The sequence below is a fragment of the Littorina saxatilis genome, unplaced genomic scaffold, assembly GCF_037325665.1.
Source record: "Littorina saxatilis isolate snail1 unplaced genomic scaffold, US_GU_Lsax_2.0 scaffold_889, whole genome shotgun sequence".
Lineage (NCBI taxonomy): Eukaryota > Metazoa > Mollusca > Gastropoda > Littorinimorpha > Littorinidae > Littorina > Littorina saxatilis.
In genome coordinates this window covers 47501-56286 of record NW_027126986.1, presented here as the reverse complement: position 1 = coordinate 56286, position 8786 = coordinate 47501, and the positions used below count along the sequence as shown (strand labels likewise).

Here is an 8786-nt window from a genome sequence, read left to right as displayed (position 1 = left end):
TATCAAATAGGCGAGACTGTTTATATCCAGTTCGTTCACATATTTCCTCAAAAGAGTACATGTCGTTATCGTTAAAAACATCTTTAACAACGCATATTTTAGCCTTTATCCAGTCATGCATGTATAGTGTTTGCTTCCTGTACCTTGTATTTGTATTATTCCATAAGGGTTGATTGCGTACACTTATCTGCTGTTCATTACTGCTTATTTCTTTGATCTTGTGTTTATTGTTTAGCCAGGTGATAAAAGCTTGTTTCCAGAAATATTGCTTTATGACACCTAGTCCTTTAACATTTTCTGCACTCACATTTGAGCGCAGACAGCATAAGCGTTCGCCCAGATTTAAAAATGATGCTAATGGAATCTGTTGCCACTTTGCGTTACTTCCGTCCAGCAGCCTCATAATCCATGAAATTAGAAATGATGTTTGTACATCTTTGACATTAATCATTTTCAGACCTCCAAGATTTGTCTCTTGGCACATTACTTTTCTATTAACTTTTTCATAAGCTCTTTTGTTTGAATATTTTTTCTTCCAGATAAATCGGAATAGAGATGAATTTAGCTTATTGAGGAAGTTTTCTGTGGCACATAGAGATTGCAGTGCGTAAGTAAACTGTGACAACATTAATGTTTTGACTATACAAATTTTCCCCATTATACTTAGGTTTCTTTTCGACCATGTTGCTGTTAATGAATTTACTTTATGTAGTTTAGGTTCCCAGTTTTCTTCTATGTTGGAGGCTGGGACAGAGTTGTTGAAATGAATTCCTAAGATTTTGATTTGTTTTTTCCAAATAATATTACATGGTCGGTCAGCAGAAAATGTATTTATACCAAGCCACATTGCTCACAATTTTTCAGTTTTGACTTGCGAAGATTGATCTCATAATTTTGCCGTAGCTTATTATCTACATTACCAAACGATGAGTTAGTATAGCCTACAATTCCCAGCAGCTAACAGAAAACACAAGTGTTATTCCGATAACGTACCAGCTAAATCAGCATTTGGAATATATACGTAGCAGACTACACTGAAATACGACTGCATCAGTTCAGTAAATCAATGGTTTCCAAATTATTATTTCAAGGCAAGAACGATCGGAATCGAAAACGTGTAAGTGATCACGCCATTGGCTTTTCACTGTGTGGCATAAATTTGGTTTTATGTGACAGTGATCGACATCAAAGGTAACGACATATCGATTGCAGCATTGGGGCCAGAGGTTGAATAGCCAAGGAACAAAGCCCTCCCCCCCCCCCCCCCCCCATTCTTCCTCATCACTTCCTGGTTACGGTGGGTTGTTAAAAGCAGTGAATATAATGTATACATATTAGCAGTCAGGGCTCGCCCGGGGATATAGCATAATTATCAAAGACCCACGAATAAAAGAAAAATATGACAGAAAAACTGTAAATCATTTTTTTGCGTAAACGAGTTACCTCTCTTGCAAATGTGTTCATTGAAAACTTTAGGACATTTAAAATACTTTATGATCTTATAAGCATTGTAGACATTTGCTCCCCACTCAGACTGTCACCATCAATTCAATTCCTGCAAACATTGCTTTTATGGAATAAATTACCTCCCCTTTTTGAAAAAGATCCAGATAATTGAGCAACCTCCCTTTAATTCTGGAACCTTCCGGTACCTTCGTGTTTGATTTTATGTTCTGCATTTATTCTTATGATAAGAGGGACAGAGAATAGCTAACTTCCCTGGCATTACGTGCTTGCTATACATGAACAGCATGTGATGTACTGGCCTTGCACTGTATAGTCTGTTTCAATAATGGGGAGGTTCATTATCTGAGAAAGGAAAAATGAAACGAGAAATTGAAACCCAGGTGCACATCTCCGGCATATACATTAGACTAGATCAGCGCATGCGTTTGTGGCGTGCGTACGTGTGTGTGTGTGTGTGTGTGTGTGTGTGTGTGTGTGTGTGTGTGTGTGTGTGTGTGTGTGTGTGTGCTTGCGTGCGTGCGTGAGTGCGTGCGTGCGTGTGTCGGTGTGTTTTACAGTGTGTGTGGGTGTGTGTGCGTGTATTTGTGTGTGTGTGTGCGTGTATGTGTGTGTGTGCATGTGTGTGTGTGTGTGTGTGCATGCGTGTGTGTGTGTCGGTGTGTGTTCGGTCGTAATATGTATTATAGTTTAATGAGATAGTTATTAACAACTAGTGAAAGCAGCATACGGCAAACGACGTGTCTACCTTCCCCCCTCCCCGAACTTGAACATCCTATACCGCAGCGACAGGAACGTGAATAACATGTGTGTAGCCAAACATGTTTTTTCTATTCCTTCGTGGTACACATGGCTGAACATCCGACCTCACAAACGTTGTCAACAGCAGGCAAGGATTGTTTAGAGGGAACCATAGAGACGACCCATTTCCACAAAAAAACCATTCAGTGAGGCGTGCAAGCCTGGTCGATAAATTAGGCTTGGTTGCAATATCCGAGGCGACCTCAATTATATATACAAGCACGCATGCACGCACACACACACACAAACAATTAATAAAAGTTACAATTGGTCTGTTACGTTGTCGATGCAGTAAGGGCTCAGGAGAAATCTACCCCATTTCTACTCATTAAACTGGCAGCATGCGTCATTTGACATGCAGCACAATAGTTGCCTCGGTGAATGTCTGCTTTGAATATTCATGTCACAGAACATCAGGACTGGCTCTGCGCGGGGGTTCCACCCCCCCCCACCACCCCCTTACACAGCCAATATACGCTTTTATAAAGACTCAAAATAACCCCACCATAATTATGCTCCGCCCCTTTCCTCTCCCTGCCTGGCCAACCTGTGCGCCCCTGCCACCTATCGGAAGCCCCTCCCTCACCTGCAGTAGGTAAAAAAAAAACTAAAAAAAACACGCTGTTCTGTCCACTTCCTGGTAAGCTATTGACGTGTTGCCTTGGAGTCAGCTCTGTGATCCAAAGCTATCGACCTCATGCACCGCGTCGGCAATACGGTCTGGGCGTTGAATGCAAATGACGACTCCTTCGTGATTGTGAGAAACCAGGATGGTGGGCTAATTCAATTCGAAGCATGTTGATTGGTTATTCATAAATGAAAGGCAGTGGTGACGTTTTTCTACCACGAGTTGACGATTTTTTGATTTATTACTGCTTTAAGCCCTAAATGTGCTTGCTGAAAAAAACGGGGCGTGCAAAGTCATGCAGAAAACTATCATGATGAAGGGACCCATTGTCGGGTCTTTGGGACAATATTGATTTCGTCTGGTGCCGTCGTAATCGCTCAATAGTGTTCACGCCATTGGCTTCTCACAGTGTTGCATTAATTTGGATTAATGTGACAGTGATCGACGCCAACACCAGTAACGACGTATGCATTACAGCAATAGGACCAGAGGTTGAATAGCCAAGGAACAATACCCCCCCCCCCCCAACCTCCATTCCCCCTCATCAGTTCCTGGTTAGCTGGTTGTTAAAAACAGTGAATTTAAATTATACATACTGTACTAGAGCCAGGGCCCGGCTTCGCCCGGGGATGCAGGATATCAAAGGACCACAAATGAAAGAAAAATATGAAAACAAAATTTTAAATCAAACTTTTGGCGGAAAGGACTGCCTTTGCAAATATGTGGATTCAAAACGTTAGAACATTTAAAATACTTTATGTTCTAATAAGCATTTGAAGACATATGCTCCCCACTCAGACTGTCACCATGAATTTAATTCCTGCAAGCATTGTTTTTTCATGGCATATGTTACCTCCCTTTGTGGAGAAAGTTCCCGATAATTGAGCAACCTCCCTTTGATTTTTGGAACCTTCCGGTACCTTCGTGTTTAATGTTATGCTCTGCATTAAATGATATTCTTTTGATACGAGGGATAGAGAATCTCAAATGGCATTGGCGTTATGTGCCTGCTACATATTAACAGCATGTGCTGTACTGGCCTCGCACAATATAGGCTGTTTTCAATAATGTGGAGGTTCATTACCTGAGAAAGGTAACAATGTATCGAGAAACTGAAACCCAGGTGCACATCTCCGGCGTATATGTTAGATTAGATCAGCGCGCGCGTTTGTGTGTGTGTGTGACTGTGTGTGTGTGTGTATGTGTGTGTGTGTGTGTGTGTGTGTGTGTGTGTGTGTGGGTGCGTGCGTGCGTGCTTGCGTGCGTATGCCGGTGTGTGTGTGTGTGTGTGTGTGTCGGTGTGTGTTCGGTTGCATTATGTATTATAGTGTAATGAGTTTGTAATTAACAAGGAGGGAATGCAACTGATGGCACACAACATGTCTACCTGCCCCCTCGCCCGAACGTGAACATCCTATACCGCAGCGACAGGAACGTGAATATCATTTGTGTAACCAAACGTGTCAATGATACATTATGTTTTTTTCTATTCCTTCGTGGTACACATGGTGTAACATCCGAACTCACAAACATTGTCCATAGCCGGCAACGATTGTCAGTTATGAGGGAACCATAGAGACGACCCATTTTCACCACCAAACAAATATTCACGGAAGCGTGCAAGCCTGGTCGACTGTCGATTTCCTGTAAAGCTCTTGACGTGTTGCCTGGCTCCCTTGTGACTCTGAGAAACCAGGATGGTGGGCTAATTCAATCAAAGTACGCTGGCTGGTCATTTCTCAATGAAAGGCAGTGGTTAAGTTTTTCTAACAGGAGTTAACGATTGTGTTATGTATAACTGCAATCAGCCCAACTGTGCATGCTGAAAAAAACCGAAGCGTGTAAAGTCAAGCAGATAATATTATCATGAAGGGACCCATTGTCGGGTCTTTGAGACATTATTGATTTCGTCTGGCCCCGTCGTAATTGCTCAATAGTGTTCACTCGATTGGCTTCTCACTGTGTTGCATAAATTTGGTTTAATGTGACAGTGATCGACGCCAACACCGGTAAGGACGTATGCATTGCAGCAATAGGACCAGAGGTTGAATAGCCAAGGAACAATACCCCCCCCCCCCCACCCAACCCCCATTCCACCTCATCATTTCCTGGTTAGCTGGTTGTTAAAAGCAGTGAATATATAAGGACGCCCCAACATATCTTATACAACTCTTCAAATCATCTCCGACATATTATTCAAACACTCGAAATAACCTTGCCTTGTCAAGGCCCCGCATCGATTTGTTTAAAACTAGTTACATTTGGTCAAGTTTTGACTAAATGTTTTAACATAGAGGGGGAATCGAAACGAGGGTCGTGGTGTATATGTGTGTGTGTGTGTGTGTGTGTGTGTGTGTGTGTGTGCGTGCGTGTGTGCGTGTGTGCGTGCGTGTAGAGCGATTCAGACCAAACTATTGGACCGATCTTTATGACATTTGACATGAGAGTTCCTGGGAATGATATCCCCGAAAGTTTTTTTCCTTTTTTAAAAAAATACATTTGATGACGTCATATCCGGCTTTTTGTAAAAGTTGAGGCGGCACTGTCACGCCCTCATTTTTCAAGAAAATTGATTGAAATTTTGGCCAAGCCATCTTCGACGAAGGCCGGACTTCGGTATTGCATTTCAGCTTGGTGGCTTAAAAATTAATTAACAACTTTGGTCATTAAAAATCTGAAAATTTTAATTTTTTTAATTTTTTTCTAAAACGTTCTAAATGTACGTTCATCTTATTCTCCATCATTTGCTGATTCTAAAAACATATAAATATGTTATTATATAAAAATTATTATCAAAATTAAATTGTCCAAATCAATTTAAAAACACTTTCATCTTATTCCTTGTCGGTTTCTGATTCCAAAAACATATATATATATGATATGTTTGGATTACAAACACGCTCAGAAAGTTAAAACGAAGAGAGGTACAGAAAAGCGTGCTATCCTTCTCAGCGCAACTGCTACCCCGCTCTTCTTGTCAATTGTGTGGAATGTAAGGTTGTGAGATTGTTATGTACGAGTGTATGCATGAAGCGCCTTTGTAAACGCCACGAGCTTCCCTTTGGGAAGGTGTGCGCGTATAAATAATCATTATTCTTCTTATTATTATTAATTTCACTGACTTTGCCGTGAGCGGTGGACTGACGATGCTACGAGTATACGGTCTTGCTGCGTTGCATTGCGTTCAGTTTCATTCTGTGAGTTCGACAGCTACTTGACTAAATGTTGTATTTTTGCCTCACGCGACTTGTTATATTTAGTCAAGTTTTGACTAAATATTTTAACATCGAGGGGGAATCGAAACGAGGGTCGTGGTGTATATGCGTGTGTGTGTGTGTGTGTGTGTGTCTGTGTGTGTGTGTGTGTGTGTGTGTGTAGAGCGATTCAGACTAAACTACTGGACCGATCTTTATGAAATTTGACATGAAAGTTCCTGGGTATAAAATCCCCGAACACTTTTTTCATTTTTTGGATAAATGTCTTTGATGACGTCATATCCGGCTTTTCGTGAAAGTTGAGGCGGCACTGTCACGCCCTCATTTTTCAACCAAATTGGTTGAAATTTTGGTCAAGTAATCTTCGACAAAGCTCGGACTTCGGTATTGCATTTCAGCTTGGTGGCTTAAAAATTAATTAATGACTTTGGTCATTAAAAATCTGAAAATTGTAAAAAAAAATAAAAATTTATAAAACGATCCAAATTTACGTTTATCTTATTCTCCATCATTTGCTGATTCCAAAAACATATAAATATGTTATATTCGGATTAAAAACAAGCTCTGAAAATTAAAAATATAAACATTATTATCAAAATTAAATTGTCGAAATCAATTTAAAAACACTTTCATCTTATTCCTTGTCGGTTCCTGATTCCAAAAACATATAGATATGATATGTTTGGATTAAAAACACGCTCAGAAAGTTAAAACAAAGAGAGGTACAGAAACGCGTGCTATCCTTCTTAGCGCAACTACTACCCCGCTCTTCTTGTCAATTTCACTGCCTTTGCCATGAGCGGTGGACTGACGATGCTACGAGTATACGGTCTTGCTGAAAAATGGCATTGCGTTCAGTTTCATTCTGTGAGTTCGACAGCTACTTGACTAAATATTGTATTTTCGCCTTACGCGACTTGTTTTTCTTATTCTTCTGCGTTCCTTTGGAATTCACTACCTGTAAATATCAAGTCATGTCTGTCAGTATCTTCTTTTAAAGGAAAAGTCCAAGGTTTAAGGTCACTTTTGATACGTTGACACTTTTAATTCATTAACCACAATTGTATGTGTAAAAATGAACACAGAAGCCCCAAAAGTATACTTTGAAACCTTTTTTTGCTGTTCCGAATTGTTCCACTGCGCGCGCAGTCTTGGCTCATGACCTTTTGCACACGTGTTTACTACGTCACACACTGCTCGAACAAATATGGCTACTCACAGTATTTACAGTGCAGCGAGGAAGAGGAGGAGTACGACGGACCACGTTTGAGCCAGGCTATCGTTCTTCCTACCAGTTTGAACCACGGAAGAAAGACGAGGAAAGAAGGCCACAAGACGCTGCTCGTAACAGAGCCAGCATGCAGAATCGGCAACACTGACTGGTATGTGATTACTATTGTTGTCGCTATCTTCTGCATGCTAGATCAAAAGTCATGTGCGTTTTCCACTCATCAGTTCTTGTGCTTCTGTTGGTATGTTAGCATGACAGGATTATGCTAAGCTGAGCTTTTCAAGCGTCTTGTTTTCTTACCACTTGGATATTTTACTTGGGACTGTACAGTTCAGAATAAATGTATCTGCAGTGTTGCCTACACTTGACGATCTCTTTCCCCTCTGGGAATTCTAAGCACGGGTTTTTTTTCCGTTTACACAACAAAACATGTTGATAGTAAGTCAAATTGCGTAATGCCATTTTCTCGTACAGAATGACATTGATGTTGATGATATTTTCACTGATTCGTGACAGTAAGACACAGTGTTTCGTTTTAGGTAATGCATGGAACCACAAAACAGTAAAAGGGAGCTTTCTGAAATGGCGGCGGTGATTTCAATATTCAGAGATCAATCAATCAATCAATCAATGAGGCTTATATCGCGCATATTCCGTGGGTACAGTTCTAGGCGCTCAGCAGTGATGCCGTGTGAGATGAAATTTTATACGGCCAGTAATTGCAGCCATTTCGGCGCATATTTACCTTTCACGGCCTATTATTCCAAGTCACACGGGTATAGGTAGACAATTATTAACTGTGCCAAAGCAATTTTGCCAGGAAAGACCCAGGAGATCTATCTCAGGAATAAGCCATTCATGGCAATCTCCCGATATAACCCCGTCGGTTCAATCTTCAAATGGTTCAAAAGTGTACCGATTCGGGATTCTCGCTCAGTGTACCGATTCGGGATTCTCGCTCGAACCGGAATAGGTGCTCTAAAATTAGTAACGGAAAAACCAACTTCAACACCACTCTACATATACTCCAGTTATAGCCCCGTCTGCTTCTTTCCGTCCATATACTTTTTAGTGGTGACGGGGCTATAGCTGGAGTATATATATATATATATATATAGTGCCCTTAACATACTTCTCAAGTTACTTTTTAAAAATGTTGATTTTTTTTGACAAACTTAAATTTCCACTCAAAAGGGTTTGCTTTTGGGGATAATATAATGAGAGCAAGGGGCGTGGAAAAAAAGGGGGGGTGCAAAGTAAAAAGAGAGAAGGGGTGATTTTATAACCCCGTATGCATAATTTTATAGACATGTTCCAACTTAGATAAAATGTTCATATCATTTCACCGGTCGAAAGTACACGGAAAGAACGTCTCTCGCGTTTCGGTTGTCCAAAACCCGTACACAAACGACAACAAGTAATACATAGATTTTCAATTACGTACCTT

At 40.7% G+C, this 8786-nt stretch overlaps 1 protein-coding gene across 1 annotated transcript in view; it reads left to right on the top strand.

Annotated features, from left to right (window-relative positions):
- The first annotated feature begins 7334 nt into the window (after positions 1-7334).
- Positions 7335-8786, top strand: part of LOC138955449 (uncharacterized) — a 17467-nt gene continuing 16015 nt past the window's right edge. Inside the window, exon 1 of the mRNA XM_070327055.1 lies at positions 7335-7490. The gene's annotated coding sequence lies outside the window, so the exon portion shown is untranslated. The remainder of the gene's footprint in view (positions 7491-8786) is intronic.